Below are 11,907 nucleotides of genomic sequence, written 5' to 3'. Positions count from 1 at the left end.
ACATGAAACAATTGTTGACAAAACTGCAGCCAAAAAAGCACCAAAAAAGCAGCAAAAACGCACCAAAAAAGCACTTACATTTTTTGTGACATTTCCAGGCTCTCTCTGACAAGGTGCAGTTTTGGCTGCAGTTTGTGAACACGAAAAAGAAGCAGCGTGCGCATGTAGCCTAAACTTCTGTGAACTGAAACTGTCCACTTAGGAGACACCACTGATGGACAATCAATGTCACACGCTGTTGTGTAAATGGAATAGACATCAGATGGAAATTATTGACAATTATCAAGACCCCCTCAATAAAGGAGTGTTTCTGCAGGTGGGGACCCCACAGACCACATCTCAGTACAATGCTTTCTGGCTGATGTTTTGGTCACTTTTGGATGTTGGGTTGTGCTCTCACACTCGTGGTAGCATGAGACGGACTCTACAAAACACAAGTGGCACAGGTAGAGCAGCTCATCCAGGAGGGCACATCAATGCAGCTGTGGCAAGGTTTGCAGTGTCACTATGTAGTGTCCAGAGGATGGAGGCGCCTCCAGGAGATGTGGAGGGGCCGTAGGAGGCAACAACCCAGCAGCAGGACCGCTAACTCCTCCATTGTGCAAGGGAGGAACAGGAGGAGCATTGCCAGAGCCCTGCAAAATGTCCTCCAGCAGCCACAAATGTGCATGTGTCTGCACAAACGGTTAGAAACAGACTCCATGAGGATGGGCATGAGGGCCCGACGTCCACAGATGGGGGTTGTGCTCACTGCCTAACACCGTGCAGAGACACTTGGCCTTTGCCACAGAACACCAGGATTGGCAGATTCACCACTGGTGCCCTGTGCTCCTCACAGATGAAAGGAGGGTCACACTGAGCACATGTGACAGACGTGACAGAGTCTGGAGATGCCGTGGAGAGCGAACATCCTTCAGCATGACCGGTTTGGCAGTGAGTCAGTAATTGTGTGGGTAACATTTCTTAGGGCTGCACAGCCCTCCATGTGCTCACCAGAGGTACCCTGACTGCCATTAGGTACCGAGATGAGAACCTCAGGCCCCTTGTGTGATCATATGCTGGTGCGGTTGGCCCTGGGTTCCTCCTAATGCAGGACAATGCCAGACCTCATGTGACTATTGTGTGTCAGCAGTTCCTGCAAGTAGAAGGCAATGCAGCTATGGACTGGCCCTTCTCCAGACCTGAATCCGATTGAGCACATCTGGGACATCATGTCTCGCTCCATTCACCAACGTCCCGTTGCACCACAGACTGTCCAGGAGTTGGTTTATGGTTTAGTCCAGGTCTGGGAGGAGATCCCTCAGGAGACCATACCGCAACCTCATCAGGAGCATGCCCAGCTGTTGTTGGGAGGTCATAACAGGCGCATGGAGGCCACACACAATACTGAGCCTCATCAGGAGCATGCCCAGCCGTTGTTGGGAGGTCATACAGGCACGTGGAGGCCACACACACTACTGAGCCTCATCAGGAGCATACCCAGCCGTTGTTGGGAGGTCATACAGGCGCATGGAGGCCACACACAATACTGAGCCTCATCAGGAGCATTCCCAGGCTTTGAAGGGAGGTCATACAGGCACGTAGAGGCCACTGACAATACTGAGCCTCATCAGGAACATTCCCAGGCGTTATAGGGAGGTCATAGAGGCACATGGAGGCCACACACAATACTGAGCCTCATCAGAACATTCCCAGGCGTTATAGGGAGGTCATAGAGGCACATGGAGGCCACACACAATACTGAGCCTCATCAGGAGCATGCCCAGGCGTTGTAGGAGGTCATACAGGCACATGAAGGCCACACACAATACTGAGCCTCATCAGGAGCATTCCCAGGCGTTGTAGGGAGGTCATACAGGCAGGTGGAGGCCACACACAATACCGAGCCTCATCAGGAGCATGCCCAGGCATTGTAGGGAGGTCATACAGGCAGGTGGAGGCCACACACAATACTGAGCCTCATTTTGACTTGTTTTCACTTTCATTTTGTCTTGTTTTGATTTTCATTTTGACTTGTTTCCACTTTCATTTTGTGTGTCTTCAAATCCAGGCCTCCATTGGATAAAACATTTGATTTGATGATTTTTGTGTGATTTTGTTGTCAGCACATTCAACTTTGTACGTGTTCCCTTTTAATTTTTTGAGCAGTGCAATCTGCGCTGTCCAACCTTATGTCAGTCTAGTCACACATTCGCCGAGGATTAATAGAGGATCGGGGTATTCCGAGAATACCTGGGGCCCTCTTTTAAGGGCACATACACATGTCAGAGCCATGCATCCAGTATGGATCACACAGAATCACTAATGGTTTGTATTATAGTCTGACACTGTGTGCTGCCATATGGTGCACCAAGAATAAATATCTCTGCAATTCAGACCATACGAAGTTATGGTATCGACCCATAGCAATCTATGAGCTCCACATTATGTATCCATGCTGCATGAGCCCCCCCGAAGGGACGGATTTGGTGACGAACCCCTTCTTTTCATTCCGCCATAGATGCGCCAGGTCAGAGAGAAGCTTGTTTGTGCCGCAGCCAGACTGGGAGATTATGCAATGAGCACCTTAGAATCAGGCCACGGTTTGAGGTTTTAGTTTCTGTTCTCTCTAATTTGACAAGCCGTCTTAAGATTTTCCGTCCCTATTCCTTAAGTAACTTTTTATATTACATTTTTTTTAACCCCTTCATGACCATGGACGGATATATCCGTCATGGAGCGTGTCCCGTTAAGCCCCGCCCTCTGCCACGGGCAGGCGGCGTTGATCGGCACACACATCAGCTGTTTTCAACAGCTGACGTGTGCCTGCATGTTACGAGTGGAATCGCATTCCACCTGTAACATTAACCCCTTACATCTCGCTGCCAAAGTCTGCGCGGTGAAGATTTTCACTTACCACCGCCCCCACCGGAAGTCACGTGAGTGATCACGTGTCTTTCGGTGGTTGCCATCGTAGCACAGGGTCATGTGATGACGCCTGCAGCTATGAAGTTTCACTTTCGTTTTCCCTCGGCTGGGAGCAGAGAGAAACAGACTGTATCTGCTGTTTAGAGCTGTATAGCTGTGATCAGCAGATAGATAAGAGCGATCGGATTGCTGATCGCTATATCCCCCTAGGGGGACTAGTAAAATTAAAAAAAAGTGAAAAAAAAAGTTTTAAAAAATAAAAAAACCCTAAAAGTTCAAATCACCCCCCTTTCCCCCCATTGAAAATTAAAGGGTTAAAAAAGAAATAAATATACACATTTGGTATCGCCGCGTTCAGAAACGCCCGATCTATGAAAATATAAAATCAATTAATCTGATTGGTAAACGGCGTAGTGGCAAAAAAATTCCAAACGCCAAAATTACGTTTTTTGGTTGCCGCAAGTTTTACGCAAAATGCAATAACAGGCGATCAAAACGTACCATCTGCGCAAAAATGGTACCATTATAAACGTCAGCTCGAGACGCAAAAAATAAGCAGTCACTGAGACATAGATCCCAAAAAATGAGAACTCTACGGGTTTCGGAAAATGGCGCAAAACGTACGCCACTTTTATTGGACAATCTTGTGATTTTTTATTTTTTTTTTAACCCCTTAGATACAAGTAAACCTATACATGTTTGGTGTCTACAAGCTCGCACCGACCTCAGGCATTATACCCACATATCAGTTTTACCATATAGTGAACACCGTGAATAAAACATCCCAAAAACTATTGTGCCATCACACTTTTTTTTCAGTTTTTCCACACTTGGAATTTTTTTGCTGTTTTCCAGTACACTATATGGTAAAACTTATGGTTTCATGTAAAAGTACAACTTGTCCCGCAAAAAACAAGCCCTCATATGGCAAGATTGACGGAAAAATAAAAGTTACGGCTCTCGGAAGAAGGGGAGCAAAAAACAAAAACGCAAAAACGGAAAGTGCCCGGGGGCTGAAGGGGTTAAAGACTCAAAAAATAAAGGTGAAAAACAAAACCGGCCTATATAATTTCCAGTATATATTGGTGGAGGGTTATTTCTGACCCACAGATCTGAATCCCCCAATACAGGCCTGGATTTAAGATAAAAAAAACAAACAAACCTGACTGCTGCCGCCACTAGAGGGAGCTCACTGCATTCTGCTACTTTGACCTCTGCATACTGCATGGTGTGAGCTCCCTCTAGTGGTGGCAGTCAGAATGGTCTGTTTTAAATCTGACTATGCAGATTTGCACCTTTGTCTCAGAGGTGTGCCTGTCCTGTTGGTAAATTAATCAGCACTGAATTTTGGACCCTAACCACTTGGCAGCAGCAGTAGGACAAGTATTGGGGCAGTTTGACGTCACTATATGGACCTTACCCTCTTGGTGACTGCTGCCGCACATGTAATTGGGCCGTGTGCCATCGTTTTATGGAGCGGGCTCAGGAGCTGAGAGTAACCAGCATTTACAGGGATTTAAAATGGCAATGCTTTATTTAATGATCAGTTTTACAATAATCTGGAATACCACAGTATAGCGGTATATTGTATAGCTGCCACTTTTTTTTTCTCACTTGTCGTCCATATACAATCCATTTTTTTTAATCTTCAGCTATTGATCTTTTATAGAACCATTTCCAGATTCCCATCTTCCAGAATGATAATGTAGCTGTGAAAATCAGATCCCACACCCTGGGAAGAGAAGACTGTAGCGGTGTGTGTTTTTTAATTATTTGTGAATTAAAGTGCCTTATTGTGTGCCATATGGCAATATTAAGCGGACTTATTTTCATTATTTAGATGCTCATCTGGGCGTTATGTGATAATATTGTGGCGTGATATTAGAATATTTTGTAGACACTATGGCGGTATTATTTCTCCTCGTATGTTGGTATTATTTAGCTTTGTGTTCGGGTATTCGCTGTTTTGTGGCGGTATCTGGCTTTTTATCTTGGTATTATTTGGTATTGTATGGTGGTATTATTTTGCCCTGTATGGCGGTATTATTTAGTATTGTATGGCGTATAATCAAGGTATTATTTTGCCATCTATGGTGATAATATCTAAGGCTGAGTTCACACGTCCTATAATCGGCCGGTAGAATGGATACTGCAAAGATCCGTTGGTAAAATGATTTCTACCGGATCCGTTTTTTTTTAACATTGGAGTCTATGGAGAGCGGATCCGTTAACGGATTGCTATTTATCTTCCATTTCAAACGGATCCTTTACAGAAACGGATCCTTTAAGGAAAAAACGAATGGGTAAATAACGGATCCGTTCTCCATAGATTCTGATGTTAAAAAAAAAAAAAAAAAAGCAGATCTGGCAGACGTCAGTTATTTAATAATCGACAAAAAGGTTGTGTTTGCAGATTTATTTTCCCAAAGGATCTCTGCAGGATCTGTTCTCACGGATGATTACCTGACGTGTGAACTCAGCCGAACATTGTATGGCGATATCTGACATATAATCCTGGTATTATTTTGCCGTGTATGGTGGTAATATTTAATAATATTTATCATGATATTATTTGTCCCTGTATGGCGGTATTATTTGGTATTGTCGCATTCACTTTATATGGGGGTATTATTAGCCTTGTTTTTGGGCTATAATACAGCCTTTCGGTGAGGCACCATACAGAGCTATGCTGGATGCCTATAGTGGCGCTGTACATTGTTGTTTAAGGTATGGGGGGACCTAAAATGTGGGATAGCGGTAGGGTCACTGATTAGACACAATAGTTATGGCGGTCGGTCTCCTTGTGCCCCATCTGTATCAGACTTTACGTCACATTTTTCTTATCGCTGTGTGTCCCTAGAATTGCTCGGTCTCGGCAGCAGCCGGTCTCTTTGTCTCTTTGTCCCTCGGACAGGACGCTGCTTTGTCACAACCGATCTGCTCCATATTAAAAAATCATAATGTTCCACATTCTGCATCGTGACTAATTCCACACCGGTGATTGGCGGCGGCTTTATTAAATATAAATGTATTATGAGCGCAGCGAACAGAATGGATATTCATAAAGAAGATGTCGTGCCGGGGTGGCCATCACATTGTGTTCCATGGCAGGCCGGCCATCTGGCGGGAGCACGTAATGACGGGCGCCGCGAGTCTGGACCGTAACCTCATGGAATATTGTTACATACTGGGTCCGAGGACAAATCTCATATTGGGCCCTACGTAGATGACATCTTTTTATATCTTTTTATCCATCGTCACTCGGCTTCACTGATACCAAAACCCCTGCACAGGGCATAGAGGGAATAATAAATATATATAGTTCTATATTATGGGGAAATGGGGCGATTTGAACCTTGTGAGCTTTGTAGGTGTAAATGTAGCGCCCAGAGAAGGGGGTACTCGCTCCCGGGCGGTAATAAATGGGAATGTCACTCTGGTGGCCGTGCTCTGGGCCCGTTTTGTTAATGGAGGGTATTTACAGGGAAGATAAGAGTTTTTGTCTTGTGACACCACCTGCGGGCTGCGCTTAGGGATGGAGAACCGCCGCTGCTTAACGTAGGTACTCCCAGAGCTGGTGGTAGTGGCAGCTGTGATGGTAGTCCCTCCGCAGGTAGGGCTGTGCCTGGGAGATGTTGTGGGGCAATAATGGAGACTACACAGGTTGTCTTTAACAGTCTCTACTCACTGTGGACCCAGGGGTTGCTGGTTCAGGTCCCCGGAGGACCAGTGCCAATGTGACTCAGGTTGCTCTGTCCCCGGCAAGCTCTGTAGATTGGGTCCCCGTAGCGTGGAGCGTTTGGGAGCCCCGACTGTCCCTTGTAGGGTACAGTCTCCTCCGTACGGCGGTCAGTGCGGACCCCAGGTAAGTGTCCAAACCCCGATCCTAGTTTACTGCTGATGCCCCCGGATTATTTAGTTCGATGAAGTCCGTAAAGGTGTCCTCACCGGGCAAGCATTTGCCAAACAGTGTAAAACTTGCGCTTGACTTAGGGCCCTGTGCCCCGTGCGTGCTCCGGTCCCAGCAATATCCCGGTACCCGTCCTGACAACCTCTCTCCTGTGCCCCCGGGGTCACCGTTACACAGACCCAGCTCAGGCACGTCGGCACACCTCTCCTGTCACTACTGACTGACCCCTCCCACCAGGCTGGCTATACCCAGGGACTTGTTCCCATGGCAGCCATCCCCTTTCGTGGTTAACCCTCTATGCCCAGTGTGGAGAGGAGAACTAGGATTTAGATTGTGTTTTGGTGGTATCGGCACTGGTACTCTAGGTCCCAGGGGGTAGGTCTTGCATTCCCAAGAGTATGCAGTTCCCTGTAGTGCCCTGAGGGTCTCAGGTGTGCTACATAAAAAACATGGCAGACACGGGAGGGATTGCCTCCAGTAAGCCCTGGTCGCCATGATGATGCCATTAACACCCTCACAAACTTGTTGTGGAGAAAGTCGATGGCCGTTTCTAAGGGTCACCTCCCTCCTCCTCTCCGCCATCATTTCCAATCACTTAAAAGCCGCCTTCATTTTTCACCGTGACATCTAAGGGGCAAAAGTACTGCCATTGGTGCCAGCTGTACAGCACAGTCGACACCCGTGCTATATACAGCGGGCTCAGCTCCTGAGCCTGGAGTACACACATCCGCTATACATATTCAAATGATGTCACCAATGGAAACATGGACAGTGTGGACCCCCCACCCCGGCTGGAATATGTAATACTATAGATTTTCATGTCTGGCCTTCATCTCTCCATACAGCTGAGCTTTCCCTATACACATTGGGCCTAGTTTATGAAAACTGAGGGAAAACCTCCATGGCAACCAATCAGAGCAGAGCTTTCATTTCTACTCAGCAGGTTAAGAGATGAAAGCTGGGCTCTGGTTGGTTGCTATGGACTTCAGACAATTTTGGTAATTGAGGCCTATGGATGCTGAAGTTACAGAAGCCTCTGAGCAGTGTCTGAGGGGATTCATTTCCTTTCTAGAAATTGGGGTCCGAAATAAAGTTTGCTTCCTCTTTGTGTATCCGTCGGGTTTACAAATCCGAGTACAGCCCGTGACATCAGATATTCTCAGGACTTCTGACCCGAACTAATCACCCTCAGAATTTTACACACCGGGCGTCTTGTAAATGAAGGTGACCCCCGCTGATACCAGAACTAGGGTCTGTCCCTCAGGATAACCTTGTGTTTGTGTAATAATTGCCTCCCCCAGGAGTAGCGTCTGGAGCCGGAGCCGAGATCGGGGATCCAAGACTTAGTCAAAGCCTCATTACACCAGGGAGGTTGAGCAATTATTATGTAGCTGCCCATATAAATCCGAGCATACCCCAGCATATTAATGGCCGGGCTCAGATGTACTGTCGTGTGCGGTGCAGCAAAGCTGCAGTCACTTTACCACACATTGCTGGGGTTTTCTAAGGCAGTTATTGGCCAGATTCGGTCGCTCTAGGGTTACGATCTCTGAAAGTCCAGCTGCTCCAATTTCCAAAGATCAGCTCATAGCTACATTACTGGCCATTCTGGGCTCCACGGAGCAGCTGGACCCCCCAGATCTGTGCAGCAGCGTGTCGCCCCGGATCTGGCCGCTTCAGCCTCTGCGGAGCAGCTGGTTGCCCCAGGTCTGACCGCTTTATCCTCTGTGGAGTAGCTGGTTGCCCCGGATCTGGCCACTTCAGCTTCTGAGGAGCAGCTGGACCCCCCCCAGATCTGTGCAGTAGCTGGTCGCCCTGGGTCTGGCCACTTTATTCTCCACTTGCAGCTGGTAGCCCCGGGTCTCGCAGCTTTAGTTTCTGGAGCAGCTGGTCGCCCCGGGTCTCGCCGCTTTAGCCTCTGTAGAGCAGCTGATTGCCCCGGGTCTGGCCGCTTTAGCCTCTGTAGAGCAGCTGATTGCCCCGTGTCTGGCCGCTTTAGCCTCTGTAGAGCAGCTGATTGCCCCGGGTTTGGCCGCTTTAGCCTCTGTAGAGCAGCTGATTGCCCCTGGTTTGGCCGCTTTAGTCTCTGGAGCAGCTGGTTGCCCCAGGTCTGGCCGCTTTATCCTCTGTGCAGCAGCTGGTTGCCCCAGGTCTGGCCACTTTATCATCTTCGGAGCAGCTGGTCGCCCCGGATCTGGCCGCTTCAGCCTCTGCGGAGTAGCTGGTCGCCCCGGATCTGGCCGCTTCAGCCTCTGTAGAGCAGCCGATTGTCCCGGGTTTGGCCGCTTTAGTCTCTGGAGCAGCTGGTTGCCCCAGGTCTGGCCGCTTTATCCTCTGTGCAGCAGCTGGTCACCCCGGATCTGGCCGCTTCAGCCTCTGAGGTGCAGCTGGTTGCCCCGGATCTGGCCGCTTCAGCCTCTGAGGAGCAGCTGGTCACCCCGGATCTGGCCGCTTTTAGCTCCGCACAGTAGCTGGTCTCCCCGGATCTGGCCGCTTTTACGGTAGCTCCGCACAGCAGCTGATCGCCCCGGATCTGGCCGCTTTTAGCTCCGCACAGTAGCTGGTCTCCCCGGATCTGGCCGCTTTTAGCTCAGCACAGCAGCTGATCGCCCCGGATCTGGCCGCTTTTAGCTCCGCACAGTAGCTGGTCTCCCCGGATCTGGCCGCTTTTAGCTCCGCACAGTAGCTGGTCGCCCCGGATCTGGCCGCTTTTAGCTCCGCACAGCAGCTGGTCGCCTCGGATCTGGCCGCTTTTAGCTCTGCACAGCAGCTGGTCGCCCCGGATTTGGCCGCTTTTAGCTCTGCACAGCAGCTGGTCGCCTCGGATCTGGCCGCTTTTAGCTCCGCACAGCAGCTGATCGCCCCGGATCTGGCCGCTTTTAGCTCCGCACAGTAGCTGGTCGCCCCGGATCTGGCCGCTTTTAGCTCTGCACAGCAGCTGGTCGCCCCGGATCTGGCCGCTTTTAGCTCTGCACAGCAGCTGGTCGCCCCGGATCTGGCCGCTTTTAGCTCTGCACAGCAGCTGGTCGCCCCGGATCTGGCCGCTTTTAGCTCCGCACAGTAGCTGGTCGCCCCGGATCTGGCCGCTTTTAGCTCCGCACAGCAGCTGGTCGCCTCGGATTTGGCCGTTTTTTGCTCTGCACAGCAGCTGGTCGCCTCGGATCTGGCCGCTTTTAGCTCTGCACAGCAGCTGGTCGCCTCGGATCTGGCCGCTTTTAGCTCTGCACAGCAGCTGGTCGCCTCGGATCTGGCCGCTTTTAGCTCTGCACAGCAGCTGGTCGCCTCGGATCTGGCCGCTTTTAGCTCCGCACAGCAGCTGGTCGCCCCAGATCTGGCCGCTTTTAGCTCCGCACAGCAGCTGGACACCTGGGTGCAGCTATTTTATCCTGATCTCTAACTTCTGAGGATCAGATTTTTATAAATCAATATTTACTGAAGTTCATCGCCTGTGATATCAGATCATCAGGATCACTGGAGACCTCTTGTAGCCTTATTTTTAGCCCAGGGTGACCCTTGCTGTTCAGGTCTTGTCAATTTGACATGATGTACAGTAGATCGGCACGTGGCGGCGTCCGTATAATGTGATAATCCAGAACATGAGCCTCACTCATATGACCTGAACAATACTCTCTTATGCGGATTTTCAAATGTCCAAGAAAACAAAGTCTGTGCACGTCCTCTGCCTGGTGCCAGCATGTAGAATACAAAGCCCCACTCTGTCCACAGCCCCCAATACTAATAATCTCAGCCCCCCGATCACCGTGCACTCAACACTTTGCCCCAAAGATAGGATCTAGGAGAATGGGCACAAAATGGAAATATAGTCATTTAACTCAGGATCAGTACAGGATAAGTAATGTAATGTATGTGCACAGTGACTGCGCCAGCAGAATAGTGAGTGCAGCTCTGGAGTATAATGCAGGATGTAACTCGGAATCAGTACAGGATCAGTAATGTAATGTATGTACACAGTAACTGCACCAGCAGAATAGTGAGTGCAGCTCTGGAGTATAATACAGGATGTAACTCAGGATCAGTACAGGATAAGTAATGTATGTACACAGTAACTGCACCAGCAGAATAGTGAGTGCAGCTCTGGAGTATAATACAGGATGTAACTCAGGATCAGTACAGGATAAGTAATGTAATGTATGTACACAGTGACTGCGCCAGCAGAATAGGGAGTGCAGCTCTGGAGTATAATACAGGAGGTAACTCAGGATCAGTACAGGGTCAGTAATGTAATGTATGTACACAGTGACTCCACCAGCAGAATAGTGAGTGCAGCTCTGGAGTATAATACAGGATGTAACTCAGGATCAGTACAGGGTCAGTAATGTAATGTATGTACACAGTGACTGCACCAGCAGAATAGTGAGTGCAGCTCTGGAGTATAATACAGGAGGTAACTCGGGATCGAACAGGATGAGTAATGTAATGTATGTACACAGTGACTGCACCAGCAGAATAGTGAGTGCAGCTCTGAAGTATAATACAGGATGTAACTCAGGATCAGTAATGTAATGTATGTACACAGTGACTGCACCAGCAGAATAGTGAGTGCAGCTCTGGAGTATAATACAGGAGGTAACTCGGGATCGAACAGGATGAGTAATGTAATGTATGTACACAGTGACTGCACCAGCAGAATAGTGAGTGCAGCTCTGGGGTATAATACAGGATGTAACTCAGGATCAGTACAGGATAAGTAATGTAATGTATGTACACAGTGACTGCACCAGCAGAATAGTGAGTGCAGCTCTGGAGTATAATACAGGATGTAACTCAGGATCAGTACAGGATAAGTAATGTAATGTATGTACACAGTGACTGCGCCAGCAGAATAGTGAGTGCAGCTCTGGAGTATAATACAGGATGTAACTCAGGATCAGTACAGGATCAGTAATGTAATGTATGTACACAGTGACTCCACCAGCAGAATAGTGAGTACAGCTCTGGAGTATAATACAGGATGTAACTCAGGATCAGTAATGTAATGTATATACACAGTGACTGCACCAGCAGAATAGTGAGTGCAGCTCTGGGGTATAATACAGGATGTAACTCAGGATCAGTACAGGATCAGTAAT

The sequence above is a fragment of the Anomaloglossus baeobatrachus genome, chromosome 2 (genome assembly GCF_048569485.1).
Source record: "Anomaloglossus baeobatrachus isolate aAnoBae1 chromosome 2, aAnoBae1.hap1, whole genome shotgun sequence".
In the NCBI taxonomy this organism is placed as follows: Eukaryota; Metazoa; Chordata; class Amphibia; order Anura; family Aromobatidae; genus Anomaloglossus; species Anomaloglossus baeobatrachus.
This window is presented reverse-complemented; position numbering follows the sequence as displayed.